This window comes from Cricetulus griseus, chromosome 5 (genome assembly GCF_003668045.3).
Source record: "Cricetulus griseus strain 17A/GY chromosome 5, alternate assembly CriGri-PICRH-1.0, whole genome shotgun sequence".
In the NCBI taxonomy this organism is placed as follows: domain Eukaryota; kingdom Metazoa; phylum Chordata; class Mammalia; order Rodentia; family Cricetidae; genus Cricetulus; species Cricetulus griseus.
In genome coordinates, this window is record NC_048598.1 from 110,928,241 (window position 1) to 110,953,203 (window position 24,963).

At 36.0% G+C, this 24,963-nt stretch overlaps 1 long non-coding RNA gene across 10 annotated transcripts in view; it reads right to left on the reverse strand.

The window, feature by feature from the left end:
• The window catches only part of LOC103162863, a 60,217-nt gene extending 35,829 nt beyond the window's left edge, over positions 1–24,388 (reverse strand). For 5 of the 10 annotated variants that reach the window (XR_004770214.1, XR_004770215.1, XR_004770213.1 and 2 more), the window contains exons 1-5: positions 24,329–24,388; positions 22,159–22,288; positions 21,381–21,558; positions 14,191–14,301; positions 10,389–10,530 (exon numbers count right to left, since the gene is read on the reverse strand). This is a non-coding gene — a long non-coding RNA (uncharacterized LOC103162863). The remainder of the gene's footprint in view (positions 1–10,388; positions 10,531–14,190; positions 14,302–21,380; positions 21,559–22,158; positions 22,289–24,328) is intronic. The other 5 variants (XR_004770216.1, XR_004770217.1, XR_004770219.1 and 2 more) reach the window with 3 other exon arrangements.
• Between the last annotated feature and the right edge of the window lie 575 nt (positions 24,389–24,963).

Here is a 24,963-nt window from a genome sequence, read left to right on the forward strand (position 1 = left end):
GTGTGTGTAGGGGTGTGTGTCACTGCTGAGGACAAAAAAAGAAAAAAAAATACAAATGAAGAAATCTAAATACAAAAATCAAAGACATTAAAAGACAAAGGAAATACAGAGAGATAGAAAGTAAGCAAAGGGCTTAAAAGGGAAATGGTAAGAGAGTGTGAGTCTTCTGGGAATTTGTTTGCTTCAAAGAAGCTGGCATTGACAAAGTAACTGATAACAATAAGATTTTAACTTTTAGCTCTTTCCCCAAGGGCCTGCTTTTGGGCTTACTGAAATCCATAGACCTCTGCAAAGCCTTTAGGATTTCGTGTGGTCAAGAGGTGTCAATTTTTCTAACCCAATTTTAATTTGTCTCCTTGCTTTTCAGCAACACAACACTGACTGCTTTTGTGTTCCTTTTCTGATCCTTCTTGTTGCTCTTGGATCTTTCTGGTCTCTGCTACCTCAGTTTTCAGTAACACCATAACTTCTTTTGTTTTTATTTAGTCTTAATTTCAGTAACACCAAATCAGAGAGTCTTTCTCCATCCTGCCAAATGTCCCTTACACATTATAAACCCTGAACCCATTTGCCTTATGTACTCTATATGTCTAATAGTCTCATGTAAATTGAAATATTTATGCTTAAATTATAGACAGTCTTCTGTTAACAGGTGCAGTGCTACACATGGTTGGTGGGATAGTTCTCAAATTGATGTTTCCAGTATAGACCACATTATAGAACAGGTATTAACAGATCTGGTTATGAGTGGTATTATCTTACCACCAAGTTTTTCTGTCTTAGACTAAATCAGGGAGGTGAACTCTGTGTGCTATATGAGTTGAAGGGTATTAAGCATCAGGCTTGCCATTCACACTGAAACTGCCCAGCTACAACTAGAAAAGTTATTTTTTATAAACTATAGAGAAATTAAAATTACATAATATTATTGTAATAGTTTTCTGTGCCTGTCATGAGACAGCATCTTATGGTGTGTGGCGCTTATAACAACAAACCTTTGCTGTCTCATAATATTCCAGTCCAGAAATATGAAATGAGCAGATTGGTGACATTAATCTCTTCTGAGATCTATCAGAAAGGATCTGATCCATACTCTCCCATAGGTTCCATTTGTCTACTGGTGATTGAGGGCACTCCTTGAAATGCATTTACTGAAACATCATCCAGTCTCTGCCTCAGGTCACATGTACGTACACCTATCTCCATACATCAAGTTAAAACCTAGGCTAGCCAGCTCATCTTAACATGAAAATTATTATATTTGGAATCCGTAATCCCAAAACAGGTTACATTCTGAGATACTGGGCAGTTGTGGTTTCAGAATGAGTTCTAGGAAGACATACGTAGCACTACTGGTATGTAACAGTATAGACTGGATTCAGACACTCCACTGGATATATTATGGAAGAAAGACATCTAATGCAAAGTAGCATTTATTAGGAAAGTTTCTGTTCTGAGCATCTCCAACTCCTTAAAAAGACCAATGAGTTAAATTCCAACAACTCTCTTCTACACTACCATAGTATCACATGACTTTACTGAAGACCTAGTTCTCTACCAGACCCTGTGTTTAGGAAGGAGAATTGAATAATCAAATAATCAATAATCAACAACCAATAATCAAAAAATAATTCCTAATAAAATAGAATGCAGATATTGCTGCACTCTTGGCATCCAGCTAAGTGTAGAAATTCTACTGACATTTTTGAGATTCTAATAATACTATGGTGTTTTCAATAGGATACTAGCTGTTGGATGGGATTCAGAAGGTAACTTGGGCACTAATGCAAGGTGAAATCCAGAGTAATAAATCAACCTATGACTTTAGGAAATTGTTTGGAGGCACTGAGAAATATGTTTGTGGTTATCTCCAAAAGAACCAAGTATGAAGTTGCCAGTGCTCTTCATGGTTTATCTCACAACAGAGTAACTTGAAAGAACCTTGTTTTGAACACTATGTTGAGTACATTTGTATGCCATGTCTGAGGCTCCCAGTGCACACACTTCCAAGGCTGATGCCCTTTGGGTTGTATGATTTGCCTTTTCCTCTTACTTCTGTTTACTGAAAGCCTTTGCATCTCTTAATGTACATTTATATCTAAAAATCTACTCCTTCCCTTCATTTCAAGCAGCAGAATGTAATCCACCAGAGACACTGTTTGCTAAAATGTAACCTGCATCATACACTTGTTTTATCTGGCCTCCTGCATGGTGAAAGCCCATGAGGCACAGAGCTATTTGTCTTTGTAGTGTCTTTGGAGATTTAAATAAGCTCTCCCAGGGTCACAAAGCAACAAAGAATATGCCTCTGGGTTATTTGTAGATATGGTTCAAACTGCTAAGATGCAAGCAAGTTTGCTGTCCTTACAGAAGATAACCTGCATAGGCCTGTATGGCATTTTATAACTAGAGAGAGGGCCAGAGTTTGGTATGTATGAAAAATTGTTCACCCTAAGCTCCTCAAATCCACAGAGGTAAACACATGAATGAAGCAAAGCACTGGCCTGAGGCAAGAAATCTTAATGCTGCTACTCACTGCTTTGGCACATGAGACCATTCATTTAATACGTCCACATGCTAATGCTCTATCCATGAATTGGAGGCTCTGAAGCAGACTGGGTTTTCCAAATTTCTCTGTACTGGCAAAATCATATAGTTTTCTAATGTCTGTCCAACGAGTATCAAAACTGGAAATGTACATTTTTTACTGAGTTATAAATATTCATTGTTTGTTAAGCCTTACATCATATATTACAGTTTTATTTTAATAAAGACAAATAGGTAGGAGTCCAGATATTATTAAGAAAAAAATTATGAAGAAGGGGGTTATTACATTATGGAATTCAAACATCCTGGCCAAATAACTCCTTGTGCCAGTTTATATCACTGAGCATCCTTCTTGAAACAGTACAATTTCACGTGTTACCTTGACATCATGAAGCTAGATGAAGATTTCTAAAAGTGGAAGATCTCTATGGCATTTCTCCCCTGGAGCTCAATGTTCTGGTTATTTGCCTGCTTTTGGTTAGGTTTATTATCAGTCATGCCACCATGGATAGTTTCTAATCCCATTATCCTAGAATATGATACTATTTGAGGATCTGATGCAGATCGCCCATTATTCAGAACTAGCATTATATTTCAAGAATAGAAGTCCCACTTTGAGTTACAGTAAAAATTTCCAATCACACATTGTCCAAGTTAATGTCTAAGTTCAGAATCAAACATTTAACATGTAATTCCTGGCAGTCTTCAAATGAAACTATCCGAATTTACATGCTATATTATTACTCAAGATAAAAAGTGATAGTAAGACTCCTGGCTGCACTAGTACAAGAAACAGAAGAGCCTTGTTGTTTGTTCTTGTGGAGTTCATAATCTACAGATATGTGTAGGTGATTCATGTGGGAAACCAACAAAAAATGAAAGTAAGGATAAGGAAATTCATAGGAGAAACTTTCTGATGTCAAATACCATGGTGGGGAAGAGATGATACAAAGGATGGATGGAAAGGAGAATGGAAGCATGCAATAAGGTGGATACAAATTAGAAACAGAAGTTGTAGTGGACAAGGGCTAGAAGAAAAAGACCATTGCTTTTAATGTGTTCAGAAATTATCAGCTCTACTCAAAGTTTCATGACTGGTGTTTTCAACATTACACTTGTTTCTCCTTATCTGAGCCAATCATTACCATGATATCCATAAATATCTAAACCTTAAGATGCTCAATTATTTTGCTTAAGATGGCTATGTGTTTGCAAATATCCATAAAACAATCTCCCATAGTTTCAAATCATTTCTAGATTACTTATAACACATGAAAATAGATGAATGCTACATGTATTTTAAAAAAATGTCAAGGAAAAATATCTGGGAACGTTCAGTCTAGAAAGAGTGTCTTTCTTCTACTTGACCCATAATTGTTTGTATCTGAGCATGCTGAAACCAGGGATACAGTGAACCAACAGTGCTCCTTTAAACATTTAAATATTTTCTTACTCTCCTGTGCTTGCTTGTAGCTGCCTCTGAGAAGCAGCACAGTGCACATGATGTCAATTCACTGGCTCTTCGGGGCTCATATTGCCAAGAGAGTGGTTCAATTAAGAAAATAAACTCAGGTGTTTCATGAAATAAACACCCTTTTACTGTAATTTGCTCAATGCACATTTATCATGGAGCAAAATCCCCTGGAAGTTTTATCCACCATAGAGATTCAACCACAACCTCTGAGTGTTTATGTTATAAATCTAGTGAAGGCAAGCAACAAATTGCCTCATTTTCTCCTCCACTGGATATGTTTGGAATTAACTAGAATTCCAGAAATGAAGAGGCAGCATAGTCTAGGCAAGGGGAGTGAAGACTTTGGATAAAAGTAAAAGAATCTGTGTCCTTCCTTATCCTATCTCTGCCAGCAGTGTGCATATATGCACATATGTGAGTGTGAATGTGTATGTATGTCTCTCAGTTTGACTTTGTGTGTATGGTTGTGTTTGAAACACAAGTTAGAACCCTTAGTTTTTCTTACATATAATGAAAGAAGAACAGCATCCTTATCAGAGTTAATTTAGAGATTGATGACTGAGTTATATGCCATCCTATAACCTTCATCCAGCAGCCTTTGGAAGTAGAAGCAGACACCCATAGCTAATCACTGAACTGAACTGGAATCCAGTTGCAGAGAAAGAGGAGCGATGAGCAAATGAATCCAGACCAGGCTGGTGAAACCCAGAGAAACAACTGACTTGAACAGGGGGAGCTCTTTGTCCCCAGACTGATAACTGGGAAACCAGCATGGGACTGATCCATACCACAAGAACCTGGGTGTCAGTGAGGAGGCCCTGGAATTCTAGAGGACCTCCTGTAGTAGTTCACTACTTATCCCTAGCATAAATGTGGACTTTGGGAGCCCATTCCACATAGAGGGACACTCCCTGAGCTAAGACACATGGGGTTGGCCCTAGGCCCTATCCCAAAGGATATGACAGACTCTGAAGACCCCCTATGGAAGGCCTCACCATCCCTGGGGAACAGAAAGGGTATGTGATAGGTAGGGAATTAGGGGGGGTGGGAGGGGAGGAGGGGAAGGAAAGGGAACTGGGATTGACATGTAAAACAATCTTGTTTCTAATTCACTTAAAAAATAGAAAGAAATGATTTTCTTTGGCAGTGTCTTGTTTGTGTTGTTACTTTGCGGGGGGGGGGGGGGCAGGTGTAGCAGTTGTCAAAGAAGCCTTCTAAGACCCTCTTTCTCAAAGGTTCATCATTATCACTACAAAGGAGTGATACAAAGTATATAGATAATACAAATTGGACATGGACTTGTATTTTAAATGTTTTTTTTTTTTTTTAAATTTGGAGAGGTAACAAGGTTGGAAACAGATATGGAAAGACTAGAGATAAGTATGCTCAGGGTGCATGATGTTAAATTCCCAAAGAATCAGTTAAAAGAAGGAGAAGCCAGCGGTGGTTGTGCACACTGGTAGGATTTGCTGAAGGAAGCAGAGGCAGGCAGAATTTCACAGAGAAACCCTGTCTCAGGAAGAAAAAAAAGGAAGTAAATAAATAGAACAATAAATTAGCCACATAAAGATGGAAAATACACAGAGTGTGTGAATAATATATGCTATATTGTTGTGTTTTGTTTGATTGCTGAGGAAAGCACTAAAGCTTCTAAAATACATTTGGTTATAGGTGCTGCTAGATTAACCCAACTTAAACATTTTAAAAATATTTTGAATTCTAAATTTAAATATAAGGACAGGTTACTTGGGAAAAGAGTTTTTGCTTAAAACAATTTAAAAAGGAGTTTTTGCTTTTGTTTCCACAGAAAATGGAAAGCTATGGATTACTTCAAGACCAATATTATTTGATGAAGAAAGACCCCCTGAAACAGTGTCCCAGGTGATCCAATATGTAAAACAGCTGAGACAAGGACCTGGCCAGGTTTCTGTGTTTTATCATGATAACCATGTTAAGGACATCACCCACAACCAGCAGGAAGCAATTTGGAATGAACAATGCCCAAATTCCCTAATATTGTTTATAAATGTTTGTTTTCATTTAAATGCGGTTGGCATCCTTGATAAATTTTTATAAATATATAGATAAATGATTATGGTTGATAATCAAGACTGAGCTAGCAGATAAGAAATCCTAGTCATTGGCCAGCAACACTGTACCTAATAGAAATCTCTCTGTGTTATTTTGGTGCCCACGTGGCAGCAGGGCTAAGACAGCTTGGTGGAAAGATTTATAGTGGGGAGCTAGGAGGAGCAGAAAGATGTAAAAATGTGCTTTGGATATATTGTATGAGAGAAGAATCTATTTCCAATCATAATAAAACAACTAACTCACCAAATGCAAATTAGAATTCCTCAATATTTAATTCTGTCCAATGCCTGTCATGGCAATGAAATCTACTGTTATGATTGGTTGATGTATAAATATACTGTGTATGTGCTGTGTGTATGTATGTATGCATATAAGCTTATTCATAGGCATGTTACCATTAGATGTATTTAAACATTTTCTTACATATTTGTTGACAAGTTAAAGGGCTGAAAAAAGTGATGCCCCAATGCAAAATTGATGATCATAAATATAATTTCTCCTATAAAAGTACAAAAACAAAGAATCCAAAATCAACTTTAAAAGCCTGGGGAATTCATTAAATATTTTTCTGAAGATGTCTTTTGTTCTTTTTAGAGGCTTTAATAAATAAACCAAAATACCAGCTGATGTAGAAGATACACAGGGTAAAGTTTGAAGCAATTCAGTAAAAGAAATATTTGGAAAGGAGAAAACTATTGTGCTGGAACAACCTGCTTTTAAGCATGGCATTTTTCCTTTAGTGAGGTAAGTCCTGCCCACTGGCTACTTTAATTATTAATAGTGTTTGCTTTCTCCAGTTTTAGTGGCCTTTGTTTTGAGAAACTTCCTGCATCCCTACATCTGAAGGTCAATTTGTGAGCTTTGGGGCCCATCAGTGTTGATGCCTAGGTGAATGTGACTCAGTCTAAATGTTTAAGGAATTCTCATGGAGATAAAGGTAAAATTCAAAACCTTCTATTTGTTACCTTAAGAAAAATGTAAAGAGAGTGGACTCTCCTTTCCCTACTAGCCATTTAATAGCTAGTATCTCCTTGGCTATGGATGGAACTTCAATATTTACTCCGCCATCCATGATGGTTCTGGCTGTGGTAGAATATTAATTTTAAGGCGTGTTACATTTTTTTATGCTGAATTTGTTTAATTTTGTGAAGCTGTGACCCTTTGACTGTCTAAAACATCTGGTGGTCTAGTAAAGAGCTGAATGGCCAATAGTAAGGCTAGATCAAGGATAGGCTGGGCTGGCTGGTAGAGAGAAAGAGAAATGAGGAGGAGGAGGAAGAGAACAAGGAGAGAAGGACTTGAGGGGTTAGTCATGCAGTCACCCATCCAGCCACAGAGTAAGAGTAAAAGTAAGATTTACAGAAGGGAAAGATAAAAGCCCAGAGGGAAAATATAGACAGCATAATTTAGGATAAGAAAAGCTGGAAAGAAACTTGACAAGCTAAGGCTGGGCATTTATAAGTAAAAATAAATCCCTGTATGATTTATTTGGGAGCTGGATGACAGGCTCCCCCAAAAGCCAAAGACCCAAAAGAGCAAAAGCATCAAACAACATTTGGCTGCTTTGTTCTTTTACAGGTCTTATTATGCAGTCACAACTGCTGTGAACTTATGTGTGTAAAAGCCCTGTGACAGGAAGCAAGCTCTCTTTAATTCACATGTACATTTCCTTTGGTTTTAGATGTTTTTGACTCCTTTTCCTTGATTATCTTTGTGGCTTGGGATGGAGAATGTGATAAATGTCCAGTTTTACACTGAAAATTTCATAGTCTTTTATTCTATACATGTTGACCGGATGTGAGTCTCTTTGTTAAATCACCATCTGATGAACAAAGAAAGCACCACAGGTATTTGACATACCATTGGGGACATCTGTTGGGCTGGCCTAGGCACAGCCCTTAATTTAGCAAGTAGTAGCACCAGGTATTTCACTGTACTTCTCAATTCAGCAAGCATGCAGCTGCAGAGAATCCCAACCATACTGTCATAATTATGGTATCATGAACCTTTAGTGGTTGTGAGGTGACTTTAAGATTTGGGCCGTGAAAACAAAAGAATTCTATATGAAGAAACAAAGGATGGAACAAAGAGGAGGGAAAAGAAAATGGATCTATGCAGCCTACTTGTGAGTAGATCAAAAGAAGAATCAAATGAACTCTAACATCAGAATCCAAAGAAATGAAGATACAGAGAAAGAGATTGAATGTCTGATAGAGATAAAATTAGAAATAGAGAGAAATAGGTATACACCAAGGTAGAAATAGAGAAATACTAGAGATATATAGAAAAGCCAGAGATGGAGAAAAAAGAATATAACATCAGAGTGTAAAGAATTACACACAATGATTGCAGGTGGAGACCTGGGACTTGCTATCTTTTAAAAAGCTCCATGTATTTTTAAAGTGGAGAAGTATTTGTGAATGTTCCATCTTAATAAATTCAGTTAACTCTGGATTTATAGGGTTTTGCTCATTGTAAAGGTGAAAATTTTACCAATGACTTTGATAGCTATAACTATAACTGAAAGCAGTAAGAATCTTACTCATTTAAGAATAGATACCCAGGCATAAAATATATTCACTTACTGGTCAGAAAGAATTTTTATATCACTAAAACTGTCACTGGGTGAAATATGCACCAACACTCCTGAAACACTCTAGGTTGCTTCTTACACAGTTTGGCCTTGAGATTCTAAGGAAACAGTACTTTTAATATTTTGGATTTTATTAAATATATTTATTTGTCTTCACATAGGAGAAAAGGAGAGTGAGTAAGAAAAGGGAAAATAGTTCTTTCATTCTGTTAATATGAAATTTTAGTGTGTTATAATAAATACAGATATTGCTTTGAAGACCTGGTCCTATGGCATTTTGCTTGGTTTCACATATTTCTAAGATTGCAAACCACAGCTCATAAGGCTCAGCAGATCTGTGTGTTGGCTTGACAGTGCCAATGGACCTGTTAAATGTTGAGGCAGTCACATGGAGAAAAAGATGACATGGTTCTTATCCCTAAAGTTAATCATTAAGTGTAAAGCCAAGTAGTAAGTAGACTAACAGCAATTGCTTTCACAACAAAACAGATTCGTGGTTCTCAGTGAAGGAGGTGCAGAAGACATGACTTACCTGAGGATTCATGCATTGTTTTCCACCACAGCTGCTGCCTCTCATCATTTGTCTATCACATTAACTTTGTGTTTATTTCTCTACTCAATGACTCTGTTCCCCTGGCTTTTATGTTCTCATTTTTCCCACACAATTTTTTAGATTGAAAGTAATTATCAACTGACAAAGAAGCTATATTAAACAATAACTGAAGTTTTACCAATTTCTTTAAAATAACAATTTTATTTGCCTTTGAATTTGAAGTTTATTACACTGATAAAGAAGTGCATGTCTTTAAGATCTGAATGAAAAGGAATTGATAATCTGTTTACTAGAATTGCAACTTGGATGAAATTGTTATCTGTCCCAAAAGAGAATCCTAAGCATTAAAGCTTTTAAAACAGAAAAAGGAAAAAAAAAAACAAGGAAAATTCTTCTTTCTTACATTAGAATGTTAGTTAAACTACATGAACCTACTCTCATGAATGATGGAAAATCTGGGATGCAGAGGGCAAGTCTTGTTACAAGAAAGATGGGAAGTTAAAGTAAGCAGTAAGTGTAGGGATGTGGCACTTAAAAGGCTTCTCATGGAAATGTGAAATGTCCTGTGCTCTGGGTCATGGTGTTCCCTCTAATGCATCTTTTAGTTATTAAGACAAGGAATGACATGTTTCTGGAACATACACCTACTTACAAAAGCATAATTGAGATGAAGAAAGGAAATCTTTTTGAGTTGATCCTCAAAGAATATTGGTGACAGAAAGATCTCTGATATCAGAGTCTAACACTTAAATACAAACTCCTTAGGGTAGAACTGAATTTCCTATGCCAGAGAACTGAGTGGGCACTTTTGAGCAGTGTTCTTGCAATTCCTAAGAAGAGACAGTTCCATATTAAATATCCTCCTGATGAGGAACAAACCGAGCCCCAAGGAGAACAATGGAAGAGTTTGAAAATTTGCACTAGAATTAGACTATCTTCTCAAATCTTCATTTTCATTGATTTGATTGTTGTGATTGTTTTTTTTATTAACTTAATTTATCAATAAAAACATAAAACAAGAAATCATAGAAGAATTATTTTGATTGCATTAAAGAGTTAATTTTTAATTATTTGCTTAGGCAATCCCCTTGTTTTTCTCCATTTTCTCTTCTAAATAGTTTTTTTCTGACCTGGAGCTAACTGCATTTTTCCATGGTAGTCAGCTCCATCTGGGTGAGGAATACTAGGAGGAGGTCAGTGGAATAGACAATTTCAGTGTCTTCAAGCACTGAAGCCCAGTGACGACAAGGACTTCTTGGTGTTGGGTTTAATCTGTGAGGATAGGAATATTTGCATGTATACTAAACTTCATATAGGTAAATAAATCCCAAACCTGATACAAATACTTTCTTTGTATATACAAGGAGTAGTACCAACAATGGCCTGGGAATAAGTATATGGATTCAGAATAGGTTAAGGAGCATATGAATATTAAGGGTGTTCTCAGAGCATCATGACAGCCTACAATATGAGAAAAGTACCACCATAGAGTGATTTAGAATGTGGCAAGAGTAAAAGCTAGCTTAGTTTTTAGATTAAGTTTCAACTTCAAATGCAATCATTAACATAGGGCTTAAAAATACATCAAGCAGTACATAAGTAAATAGTAGTATAAAGATGAATCTTTATTCTGTTTGAATTCATGTGATATATTCTGTCTCTCTTATAACAAATAACAGAATTGTTTAGACAATACAAATTTGTCACAATTCTGTAATCTAGGAAATCCAAACCAAAGAACTGGTTAACTCATGTTTCAGAAATATAGTGAGAGAATGAAAACACCACTGCCACTTTTTATCAGGACACCTATAATGTTATTAGCTTTCCATTGACATAAAAAATACCCAGAACACAGAGTCCTAAGACACTTAGTACATAAGGAAAAAGAAAAGGTTGATTTCTGTGCATGACTAAAAGACATTTTGCTGAGCCCTACCATCTCAAGGTCTGTCTTGAATAGTTGGACAACATGTTAATGTGTATACTTTTTTATAACACTGACCGTCCAAACTTTACATAGACTCTAGGCATATGAAATAATTACTTTACCTAAATGTTGCTCTCATTTTATTATGTTTAGGGTCATATAATAGATGCAATGAAAGAGAATGTAACTATTAAGTTCACTGTAGTCTAGATTTTTATTTACTTCATAAAATTACCTATGACCATTGAAACAGGCAAGAAGAATTGACATTCCACAGGGATTAAGCACACCACTGGCCTGGACTTTGATATCTAAATAACACTAGCATCTATGAATATCTAGAACTCTTTGACAGAATGGCTGGTTTCTTTGAAAAGGGGAAAACACAAAAAAATGTAAAAACATTTCAGAATTTAAAATATTCTCGTGGAATATTGTGTCTTGGTCAAGAGAGCATAGGAAACAGCTTATGATACTTGCTACTGATAAGATGTGGGATGAATTATGCATTGCAACAAATAACTGTAATAACATTATTATCCATGGACTAAACAGATTACAATAAATAATAAATTAATTGACAAATAACTTTGTCCAACATTGGAATATTTGCATAGTGACAGATTACACTTGAATAAGTGTCTATTAATTATAAATTTCAGACAAACAACATCCAGTGGACACTACTGGCACATAGGTCTTTATTCATAGGCCTTGAAGACAACAACAAGCACAAGAGTCCTGAGTTGAAGAAAATAGTAACTTCAAGTGCAACCTGACAGGGATTGAGACTTAAACCAGATTGAGCAAAAACAAAATACAGCCTCAAAATGAAATGTACTCACTGACATAAGTGCTCTGTGATAAAAGATTCTCATGTCAGAAAGGACACAGAAGCCTGGGAACTAATTCTATGAAAACAGAGACTAAGGAGATTTGAGAAAAGGATAAAGAGATGGCTCAGCAGTTGAAAGTTTTGGGTGCTTTTCCAAAAGACCCACAAGGCAGCTACCAACTGACTTAACTATAGTTGTAAGTGATACAATCCTCTTTTAGGATTCTATGGGCACTGCACAATATTGTATAGAAACATACATGAAGGTAAAACACACATACAAATAAAATAAAATAATAAATGTTTATAGAAAGAGAGATTTGACAATAAATATTAAAGATAAATCTGTTAGGTTTGTAGGCTAATGAAGATAGTTTTGGATATTTAGTAAAACTGAAATGAGATGTAGAAATGGACATACATCACATGATAGTAGTGAAATATACCAATTGGCATTATTCAGGGATAAATAATTTCAGTTGTGCTGTTAGTTCTCTAGTGTGACTAGTCTCCAGTTTTTTCATGTGGGCATTTAGTGCTATGAACTTTCCTCTTAGCACTGCTTTCAAAGTGTCCCATAAATTTGGATATGGTGTATCCTCATTCTCATTGAATTCTAGGAAATCTTTCATTTCTTTTTTCATTTCTTCCTCAACCCAGGAATGGTGCAAATGGGCATTATTCAATTACCATGAGTTTGTAGTTTTTCTGCAGTTTGTGTTGTTGTTGAATTCTAACTTTAAAGCATGCTGGTCTGATAAGATATAGTGGTTATTGAATTTTTTTGTACCTGTTGAGGTTTGCTATGTTGCTAAGTATGTGGTCGATTTTACAGAAGGTTCTGCTGAGAAGAAGTTATCTTATTTTGTGTTTGGATGGAATGTTCTATAGATGTCTGTTAAACCCAATTGGGTCATAACTTCTATTAGTTCCTTGTTTCCTCATTAATTTTCTGTCTGATGCTCCTGTCTATTGGTGAGACTGGGTTGTTGAAGTCTCCCATTATAAGTATGTGAGGTCTTATGTGTGATTTGAACTTTATTAATGGTTCTTTTACAAACATGGATAAAGCAGCCTATCCTTAAGAGCAGATTGTTTCCATGGTTAAACTCCCTTTGAGAAGACTGAAATTTCATTTGTAAATTTTTATGAACTGAGGATTATTTCTCTTTAGTGATTGGAAATGTATACAGCTCCACGGGCCCATCTCAGAAAATAAATGTTTTCCAGTTTATCCATTAGCCCTTACTTAATATGCATAATTAAGAGTTATAAAAGCTATTCTGAACCTTATTCAACTAAACGTTATTATAACAGGATAACTTGTGTTACTATTTCATTAAGATAAATGTTTATTTTCAACTTTTGCTCTTCAAGATCCAGTCCAGTATCTGCTGGATTTATTTCTCTGGAAGTAATTATTTGGTGGGTGGCAGGGAATGGATGACTGTATTAGCAGATGCATGATCAACCATGTGCTCACCTCATGCACAGGAAGTAAGAGAGTGGAAGAATCCAGAGTTCCACAATTCTCTTCAAATTATGACTCCTATGATTTATGTATCTTCTGCAAAGCCCATATTGATACTTCCAGTTCCCAGGATTTCTCAGAGAACTGAATTCTATGATATGTACTTTAATTTTGGTGTGTGTGAAGATTTAAACTATCAAGTAGTGCTTCCTTTTGCTTCTTTCCTGTCTCTTGCTCTATCTCTCCGACCACTCAGGAGGCTGTACAGAAGAAGCCTTGCAGTAAATATGCCGTGTGGCTTCCTTGGCTTCATTTACTGTTTACCAAAATAAGCACATGTTTATTCTTTTTAACTCCCCTTATCTATTCTATTTGCTCTGGTCCCTCATGGTGGCACAGAAAGGATAAATATGAGAATTGTTGATGAAAGGAAAATAGATTTTCTTAGCATCATGTGTTGTATAATAGCTTTCCCCGATTTTGAAGCATTCCACCCTGCTGAGAGGCTCATTTAGCTGGAAGTGAAATAACTGAAAATAGCTTCTGGAAGTCTCTGAATATGACCAAATTCACTATGCCCCTCCTTCCCAGAGTAAACAAGTAAAATGGCAAAATGGATCTCAGGTATGTCTAGTTGCAAGGAAGACTCTGAGACCAGATCAGCTGAACAGAAGAAATAAAAACCAATCAAGTTACCTGAAAAATGTTTAGAGCAACTGAGGCACTGGGAAGGGCAGTCTTCAACCTGCTGAGCTGCCTGCAGCCTGCGAAGTGTGCTTCAGGTTTACAGCTTTTTTGAACTGTCACCTGTGATGGAATGGGCTTTGTTGATACAGCTGTCTTTGAACCATTTCTGCTTCTGTAAGTAATCACTCACCAATAAATACTGATTTAAGTAACCCAACAAAATCCATTGTTTCATGAAATTGGACTTTGGTGTTGTCCATAGTTTGATCTATTGTAGACTCCCTGTCTGTAGACATGTGTGTTGTGTCTCCCCAGAAAAAGTGTTGTCATACAACAGTATCCTTTGTGATAGGCAGATCTCAAAGGCAACATTCTAGATTTTTTCATTATTTCTATGGAACCTTTTTTCTAGGAGCAATCATTTTGCAAACATCCTTTTGCTTGTTGCTTAAGGATGCCCCTGTTGACCTTGCTTCTCAGATGATTTCCCCCTATGCCTTGCTCAGAAGGAATTCTACTGTATGTCTAGGTAGTTTTAGTATACTCGAAGAAGGGTTCTGAATACTCATTTGCTGGCCATTGTCTCATTTTCCCTTTCTCTCTGCATTATCTCTCTGCTCTGCTTTCTTGTGAATCCTAACTGAATCAAGCAACATTCATTCTACCAAAGAAGCTGCTTCATTTAGCCTTTTGGGGTGCCTATCTATTTGAGATGAAATGCAAGATTTCAGTAGCTCCCCAATTCTACAGGACTCAAAACTACTAATGTAATCTATCCCATGGAACTGAAAGAAGGAGTATATGTATGACATTTCTGTGTCCTTGGGATAGAGGTAAAGATAAAGGTAAGGTTAATAACTTCAGACTAAGAATGCTTTCCAATCAAACTCTGCTTCCCAAGCTATTATTCTTGGGAACTTTTATTCCATTGGTTAATAAGGAATTGTAATGATAACTACTGGTTGCCAACTTGATGGAATGTTAAATCATGCTGGCTATGGTCCTCTGGCAATGCCTGTGCTAAATTATCTTCATCTCATTCACCCAAGTTTGAAGATCTGTTTACTATGGTAAGCACCACCATTTCCATCACTAAGTTTTTGGACTTTACAAATAGAAAAGGTGAGTTGAGCAACAATATATGCTCTTTGATCTCTAGCTCTTGACTGCAGATAAAAATTGACCAGTTCTCTCAAGCTCCTGCCACTGTGACTTTCCTATCATAGTAGAATATAACATCAAACTCTGAGGCAAATACACCCTTTCTCCATGAAGTTATTTTTGTCAATGTATTGTATCACAGGAATAGGAAAAGACACTGAAACATGGATACATACTTTAAAGTGACTCATAAGTTACCTTGATAGTATATTATTGCTTTCTACAGACAACTTTAAGACTTTCTAACTAACCGTCCCATGTGTCTCTTCCCATTACTTTTCTAAGTCCTTGATAGATATCTCTTCCCAGTGTCCCTACTGTGTGGCAGATTATGTCCTTTCTTCTGAATGACAAGTTATGAAGTGAAATGTCTTATATACTACTAAGGCAGGAAAATATAATGAGATGTGAAGAATTACTCCAGTTCTATCAGATATGGAAATGGTGATAGGTATAGGTAAAGTCATTGCCCACAGCCTGATACTCGAGTAGATGAAAAACTGGCACATAAAAAGAAGCTTTGCCCAATGTGTACACTACACATAGCTTGGGAAAGAAATAAATACTTATTGATAGTGGAGCCACTGGAAGACTTTCCAGAAGTCTTTGAATGAAATTGGAGCCATGGAAGCTGGGCTGTGCTAGAATTTCTTCAAATACACTTAAATGTTGCCCTTTTGTATCATGGATAATTTGTACTTGTTTAAGTTTTTCCTTTCATATTTAAAAACATGTCTTTTGAGGTATTTACTAAACTGGGAAGAGTCCCATTCAGGATTCTGTATGCCCTTTCAGTTTTATAGTATAGTTCATAGTGTGGAAGACAATTCTGTAAAATGTTAGCTTGTGTCCTTGGCAAGCTGTCAGTCCAACTTCAAGTCTTAGATTCTTCTTCTTCAGATTATACATAGTAGCAGTTTGAAACTTACCTATTTTTTTCTCTTGATGATGAACACAGCTAATAATGTACTACACTTGACTTAGCAAATGATATACAGAAAATTCTACCAAGCATTTAAGTAAGTGGGATGCCGTATTTTTATCTTCTATTTCATTTCGGTACAGCTAAAATGCTTCTAACTTGAAACTCTTCTCTGCTGTCCTTACCTGGCTGAGGTTCTAGAGTCTCCCCTGACCTGTTTATAGTGAAAGGCCAGATCCTGAAGATAGAGTATTTATCAATATTCATAGAAAATTTCTCATACTTACAACGTAAAATAATTCTTGATTTTTATAAAATCAATTTAAAATTCAACAATCTTTGCTTTGACAGATATTTAGAACATAAAGATGTACAAATTTTTCCTTTCTTCCTGTAGTTTTGGAAAAACCTCAGAAGCAGATACTTCAGTGTAAGAAAATAGTATATATATAATATCTAGTCTGATATTATATACTGAAATAGTATATATATTCATATCTAGTCTGATTTTGACTAAAGGTGAGAATAAATTGCTTTGGAAATTGGGGAAATTTTGACCCCACAGATCAGTTTTCTAAAATGTTATGACAATGTGAATGATGTATATTCATTTTATTGAAATCTTCTGTTATTAAAATATGGTATTACCACAAAATACCAAAAACCATACTCTCCTGTTTGCATGTGACTTGTGTTATTATATTTTACCTATGTACTAGGTAATATTATTTAACCTAGGATTGGATCTAGGGTACTGTGTGGTTGGGCTACTGTGAAGAGCAGAGAATGAAATAACCAGAAAAACTCTTATCATGAGTGTAGTGGTTTGTTGGTGGATGAAGTATCATGTCAATTTCATGAATATCTTAATTTTTCATCTACTGCCGTGACTCTCAGAATCTCATAATTAGTATATTATATCTGACAAATTATTAACAATTTTACAGTAACCTAAGAAGACTAAAGTTGTAGCATGATTGTTCTTTACTTTACATCTAATATTCACTTATACGTTAGTACACATCATGTTTATCTTTCTGGGTCTGGGTTAATCAACTCAGGAGAATTTCTTGATACACAGTTTGAACTGGCCATCTTCTGTGATCAGATTTCTATTGCCCCAAATGTTATCACAGAACATTCATCCAGTAACCAATGGAAACAGAAGCAGAGACTCATAGCCAAGCACTAGCCCAAGATGGGGGAATCCTCCATAAGAAAGAGCAGAAGGATTGTAGAGCAGAGGGGTCAAGAATATCACAGGGAAATCCACAGAAGCAACTAACCTGGCTCAGAGGAGCTCACAGAGTCTGAACTAACAACCAGGGAGCCTCCATGGAACAGAACTGAGCCCTCTACATATATGTGACAGTTGTGTAGCTTGCTCTACTTGTGGAATTCCTAACAATGGGGGAAGGGACTGTCCCTAAAGCTTTGGCTGACTCTTGGGAACCTTTCCTCATACTGGATTGTCTTGCCCAGCTTCAATGCAATGGGATATGTTGGCATTGCAGAAACTTGATAGGCCATGTTTTATTGATACTCATGGGAGCCCTGCCCCTTTCTGAACAGAATCCGAGACAGACTGGATTGTGGGGGTTGCAGAGCAGAAGAGAGAGGAAATGGGTGTACAGGAGGGAGAGGGCACTGGTCAGGATATAAAATAAATAAACTGATTAAATTAAAAAAGAAAATTTCTTATATGGGTTGTTAAAGTATCTCTCTTTACTTTTTATGTGGGGACTAACTAGAAACATTTTTGTGAATCTATGATAACCTTGGAATAAGTATGCTTTCTTAGAGCATATATTCCTCTTGGATATTTATTTGGGGTCTTTAACATTTTATTCTGCTGTAAATTTTAGTTGCTATCCTATCCTTTGCAACCAACTTTTTATGGTTTAATGTCACCTCTTAATTTGACTTTAAACTTGGCAAGTTTTTGAATGTATATAACAGAGTACAAGCTTCAGTTTCCCTTATTCATCTCACTTGCTTTCATTGAATTCCTTTGGGAAACAGCAGAGCCAACTGTGAGGCCGGTCAAGCTCAACTGTAATTGTTATCTGTGGGAAGAAGCTGTGCTCAGATTCATGCTAAAAACAAATTCTGTCTAGTTCTTTTGTGATGAGGTCTGTAGAACTGTGAGCAGGAAACACTTGTCTGCTCAAAACAGGTTGTTAAAGACATGATCTCCATGCTTCTTTTTAAATGAAAATTTTTTGATATTATTGCATATGCACAAGACAGAGGAAATAAGTGGTTGAGATATATGTTACCCTTTTTTTCTGTACGGAATTTAGATTTTTAACAATAAAACTCATGCTATTTAAATAAGTAAGATTTCTGGACCGCTTTTCATTTTATCCCTAAATTTCAAAACAGGTCAGATTTAAAGGAAACATTAGCAGTTTTATTTAAGGAATAACTTCATATTTTAACAGAAATCATGTTTAATATGATTGATTAAAAATGTAATATCTTATATAAAATCTAAGCATTTTATACCACACAGCTTGTATGTATTATATAATTAAGTTACTAATCAAGGACAACAATAACTAACTAAAATTTGCCATCTTCTGTTTTATAAAATTTTATCTCTAGTCCTTCAGGAATATTGTTTTCTTTGATATGAAATAAATAAGGGAATTCATACTTCAGAGGCAAAGATTTCAAAAATGTTTTCTTGAGTAGACATTGGCACTTATCTTTGTGGACACCTGGGTGATTTAAGAGCTTTCTGAGACTTTATAGAAACAAAACAAAATGTGGTTTTGTGAAATTCCTTCCCAGTCCCTGTAAATTTATCTTTAGAAATCATTATGTATCTTTCCTGAGACCTTTAATTTTATTTATACACTATAATATAATTCCATGTCAGGTAATAGTGTAAGAAGTGGGTTTCTATTCATGAATTCTCATAGTGGGTGTATCACTATTGTTACTACCCATGGTTGCAGTGATCTGTAGGAATATAAGCAATTTAAAAGGTGTGAAAGTTGGGGCTGGAGAGATGGCTCAGAGGTTAAGAGCACTGGCTGTTCTTCCAGAGGTCCTGGGTTCAATTCCCACCAACCACATGGTGGCTCACATCTGTAATGAGATCTGGTGCCCTCTTCTGGGGTGCAGACATACATGGGAGGCAGAATGTTGTATACATAATTAATAAATAAAATCTTTTAAAAAATGATAAACACATTAAAAAAAGAAAAAAGTTTGAAAGTTAATGTCAGATCAAATGCCCCATCCCAGATTATTTATTTTAAAATACAAGATTTTATTCTACATTGTATTTTCTAAAGTTCCATCCTTACTTTAATCTACCATTTTTATAAAATTCTAAAATAACCCATTTAAGATGCCTGGAATGATGACTTGAATCACAGTACACATTTTCTAAATTAATGATGTTATCACTGTCCTTATTAATTAAGTAGTGTTAAACTATCCTTTCTCCCTGTTCTACTTGTCTTTTATGATGCATGCAGGATTATATTGTGAACTCCATGAACTAATTTTGTTCCTTGATACTCAAGTTTTGTTGAAACAATGTGAAAACTCCAGCCTGCTTTTGTAGTCTGTCTGCAAAGCTGAGGTCCAGGCACTCTCAGCATAAGACACAGTTGTACAAAACTAAGAACTAAAGCTAAGGTAAAAACACCTGAAGCAGAAGATGAAAGAGTTATATTACCCTTTCCAGACTCATTGATCCAGTCTCTCAGAGCAGATACCTCACACTTAATTCTGTCATGATCCGTTTTTCTGCTTCCCATTTTTTTCTATGAGAAAACTGAAGGTTAAATAGTTAACCCAGCTTATGTGAGGCTGTGGCCTGAACAAATAAAAATGAGATCCATTGTCAGTTGTCTTATCTAGTTTTCCAAAACTGCAAAAACAATTAACTATGACAAGCATATATATTCTAAACAGTTATTTTAGCTCATGGCTTTGGATATTTCAGGCTATGAGCAATTGACCTTGTTTGTCTAGATTTATGGTGGAGCATCACGGCTAAAATACTGAGGACAATATAGTTGTAGGATGGCTGAATTATCAAAGGGGCATTTGGATCATGTTCTGTAATCTCATTCACAGGTAAGTCCACAATTTGTTCAGAGACATATATTATATTACAAGTCTTTAATACAGTGGCCTTTAAAATGTGGTCTGTATCCAACACAGCACCAGTTGATTACAATTACAAATAAATTTCTAAGTATTGAAACTAAGAAACACTCAAAATCCAAAGGACATAGCAGGAAGCCATCAAATCTATAGAAATGAATGATGAAATGTAAATTCCCATCTACATCTGAGAACTTAAAATATAGGTTTCATAATCATTGTATAATACTATTTTGGTGGCTTTATGATTGTTACTTATAAGTAAATAACAAAAATGACAACCCAGAAAGAGCCCTGTTAACATTAAATGTATTTTTGGTGCTTAAAATATAATAAGAAAGACATTAATTACTACCCTGGGAGATAAAAAGGGTAATTTGATTTTCACTTTGTGAATCTATAGATGCTGGAGGGAAGTTTTTTTTTTCCTTTGCTCTTTGATGACTCAGTAGAAATGTGACAATAGATTAAACAGGCAGGAGGTTGGTGTGGTGTTGGAGACATTGCTCAGAGGATAAAATTATGTTCTACTCTTTCAGGGGACCTGAATTCAATTCCCAGGATCTATGTGTTGCAGCTTACAATTGTCTGTAACTCCAAACCATGGGATATGGTGCCCTTTTCTGCGATTTATAGGCCCCTGCACCCATATGCTCATACTCACACACATATCTACAATGTCATACCCAACCCTCAAAGATTACAAAGATTAAAAGTAAAAGTAAAAGTATTTAGGAGATAATGAGACAAATCAAAAGGATTTAACTCCCTAAAGTTATTTATTGAAAGTCTAAGTAATATGAGGCAATTTTCAATGAAAAATAAATTTAAGTACTGTGAAATTCTGTTTAAAAATATTAATTTTCTAGATGTCTTATAAACCTGATTGCTTGTTTATGAATGAATTGATGGATGGATGAATGAATGAATGAATAAAACTTGCAGAAACTGATCTATCTGGCAAAAAATAACAACAGTGTACACATACTTGCCTTCTGCCTAGTCTGTCAGAGGAAGTCTGTGAGTCAAGATGTTTTGTTGTTGTTGTTGTTGTTTTCATGATTTTGAAGACCTCTTGGCTCTGAAGAAACTACACTCTTCCTGCAAGGATCATCACAACAAAATTTCTTGCTGAAACCATAACACCTAGATTCAGGGGATCATTCCTGTCAGGACAGCAAATTTGTAAGACTCGAATACAGGCAAGACAAAGATTAGCCTTAGTAATAATTCAAGGTTGGTGTTTTTTCTACAGACGTTTTCACCACAGAAGAGGAGTGAAAGCTTATGACTGCTACATTAAGAAGAGTGTGTTCTAATGGTTGCATTTGTAAGTCTTGTGATTCATCAAATTGAACATTGTGTATGATAACAATTTTTGAAATGAAAATCTGAACATCAATGTGCAATGTCCAGTTTCAAGTCATATAAGAGAGCAATTTCTTGATCAGTCAAGGACATCTCTGTCCTTGTGTTCTTGTCTATAATTATTGGGCTCTGATGAGTACTTCTCCTAAATAGTCTCTTATTTCCTGCTTGTAGTCTTTATCAAAAATTGAGTAGACTGATCTGGTTTCCCAAAATACAGTATTGCCCTATGAAATAGGGTTGAAATTTTCCAAGAGTATGGCTAGAAGCTGAAACTGTGGAAAATAAAAAATGCAGAAAGCAGGAAGCTATGGAGATCTCAAAGCAAGAGCAGGAAACCCCAGTTCATTGAAGAGTTTCTTGGGGTGATATATTATTTATGATTTATTAAAGCTCACCTGAGGATTCAGAAAGCAAAGCCAGTCTCAAGTAGTGGAACACACCTTTAATCCCACCACATGGTAGGCAGAGGTAGACAGATATCTGTTGGTTCAAGGACACACTGAAATGCACAATATATATCCAGTCCTAAAGAAAAAAGCTCACATGAAGATGATCTCAGTACTTGGGATCACATGCTTTTAATACCAGGACACATGAGAAGTATCTAAGACAGGAACAGGGTTTCAGAGCTGGCATTTATTTTCCAGCCACATTGAGGAGAAGCAGCAGGCTGAGGCTTTATGAGAGCTTGTTGAGACAGGATCAACCCTTTCAGACTGAGGTAGAGATAAGAGGTAGTGGCCAGCTGCTTTGTTTTACTGAGCTTCAACTTGAAGCATGAACCCCAATATCTGTCTCTGTGTCTTATTTTTCATGCTACAGTTTAAAGAACTAACAGAGAGTTAATTACAAAGACTCTCCATACCCAAACACAGCATGCTGTCAGTCTGGCAAATTTTAGAATGATAAGTATTTGACCTCTAAACCCAGATGTACTTCTCTCCAGCTTTTAAAAGTTTGATCAATAGGACTCTGCTAAGTGCCTGGAGCTGTGAATCCTTGTATGTGTAAAGCTAACCCATAAACACTTGGTAGTGTAGAGCTCACAGATACCAACTACAAGGGAGATTTACATTGTCTGCTTATGACACCCATCACACAGAACAGAAGAATATCCAGTTGGAAGTCTGAAAGGAGAAGGCTTACAAATGTACCAACATTGGAAAAGGAAATAATCATGTCAAGGAAGAAGATCGAAGTTTGTGACCATTCACTAAACCATTGCAACTTAGATTCTTATATATTCATATAAGAATGTTATTATATTCTTATTATTCATAGAGAAGGGTATGAATGGAAAATGCAGATACTTTAAAGATAATCTGTAAATGATTTTAGGGGACTTCAGGATGCTTGGAGATTCAAGTGTCCCAAAATGAAGTTCTCTGCATTCATACAGTGGATAGTAGATTATCACAATTAAAGGAATAAAGAAAAATGATGTGTGGCACAAGCCTGTCCAGACATACTGAAAAACCTTGTCTTCCTGAAATATGGACTTAATTACTGAATGATTAGGGACAGAAACAAGAGCCACAGGTCACTCCCTTGGTGGGTCTGGACTGAATGGTTTTACAAAATGACTCTTCTCATTTCTTTTGGGATATATAAAAGAATAAAACTTGTTTAGAGTGACTTTAATTCCAAGCCTTATTTGTATATCTTTATTTCCCTAAGGTCAGTTGTTAAGGATAGTGAAAAAACTTCTTTGTTTGTGTTTCATTTTTCTGAGATCTAACAAAAGCATTTGACTTTCATAGAAACATCACTGTCAGGTTGTTAAAATTTAAAATTGAAGCACTACTTGACTTGTTGTTACATGCATGCATTCCTATTTGTTTATTTATGAAGTAGTTGTCAATTGAGGAAGTCTATATCCTGTGGAGTAACTGCAGGTGCTTAATTGCTTACCTGTTAGTCAACTATTATAGTACTGGTACTCTGTGGTAATATATAGAGAAAATGCCATAAGTAGAAATAGCTTTTAGGCAATGTTTTATAACTCTATTTTGTCATCAATTCTTCTTTAATCTTAAATAAATTTAATTTATCTAATGCCTTTTGGGGGTAATGAGAAAGAACAGTGTGGATTTATGTCATTATTTATGTGCCATGTTTAGTATTTAAAACATGTATAATTCAAGACTGTGCCAACACAAAATATGGCTCATATACAAATGTATTAATTTCTAGCAATGTCCCTGGTGGAGAAAAGACTCAGCCACTCTTTGTTATTATTTGTTTGTGTGCATAATGCCCATAGTATGCATGTTCATATGTGCATATGTGCCTGTATACACATTCATGTGGAGGCTAAAATTCCTTTTCAATTGCTCTCTTCATTGTTTTATGAGAAAGGATCTGTTACGATAAATCTTTCTGCCAAAATCCACCTGAGCCCCACTGCCATGTGTGAGCTTTATGCCAGCCGCCCGCCTGAGTTTGGGCCCAAATAAATACACAGAAACTTGTCTTAGGTTCAAAGCTGCTTGGTCAATTACTAGTACTTCTCATCTGCTAGCTCAGTCTTAATTATCATAAATCTATATATGTTATAAGACTTACCTTATCGGATGCCTTATTGGCATCCCTCCTTGCCGGTGACTCATATCCTGCCACTGGAGGAAGCAAAGGGGAAAAGGGGCCACTTCCTGTTTCCTCGCATAGATATGACACTCCTTGCTATGTCACTTCCTGCCTGGATCACCACTTATCTACTACATTTCCCAGAATCCTCTTTGACTCCTAGTCTTGTCTAACTTGCTGTCTCATTGGCCAAACAGTATTTTATTTAACAATCAATAAGATAAACATACACAGTACATTCCCTATCTTCTCCTCTTTTCTGTCTAAATAAAAGAAGGATAACATATCTTTTATAGTAACTGAAGAAAACTATAACCTTAACTGTCTGTCTTCAACTCTATCAAAGACCACAGAAGGATAATATATAAACTCTAGAATTGACAGAGACATCTTGCTACCTGGACAGTCACCCAAAGTTCCTTTGTAATGTTGGGGCATCCATCTTCAACCTATAGGCCACAGTGTGTCTGCCACACTGCTCCATTTCAACAGCAACCCTTCAGTACTGTCTTGTTTTGTAAGTTCAACAGTTCTTTCTTGTGGGTCCTGCATGTCTAGTTTATACAGCAACAAACAGTCCAGGCAAAAACAGTTTCTTGCCCAAATGGCTAATC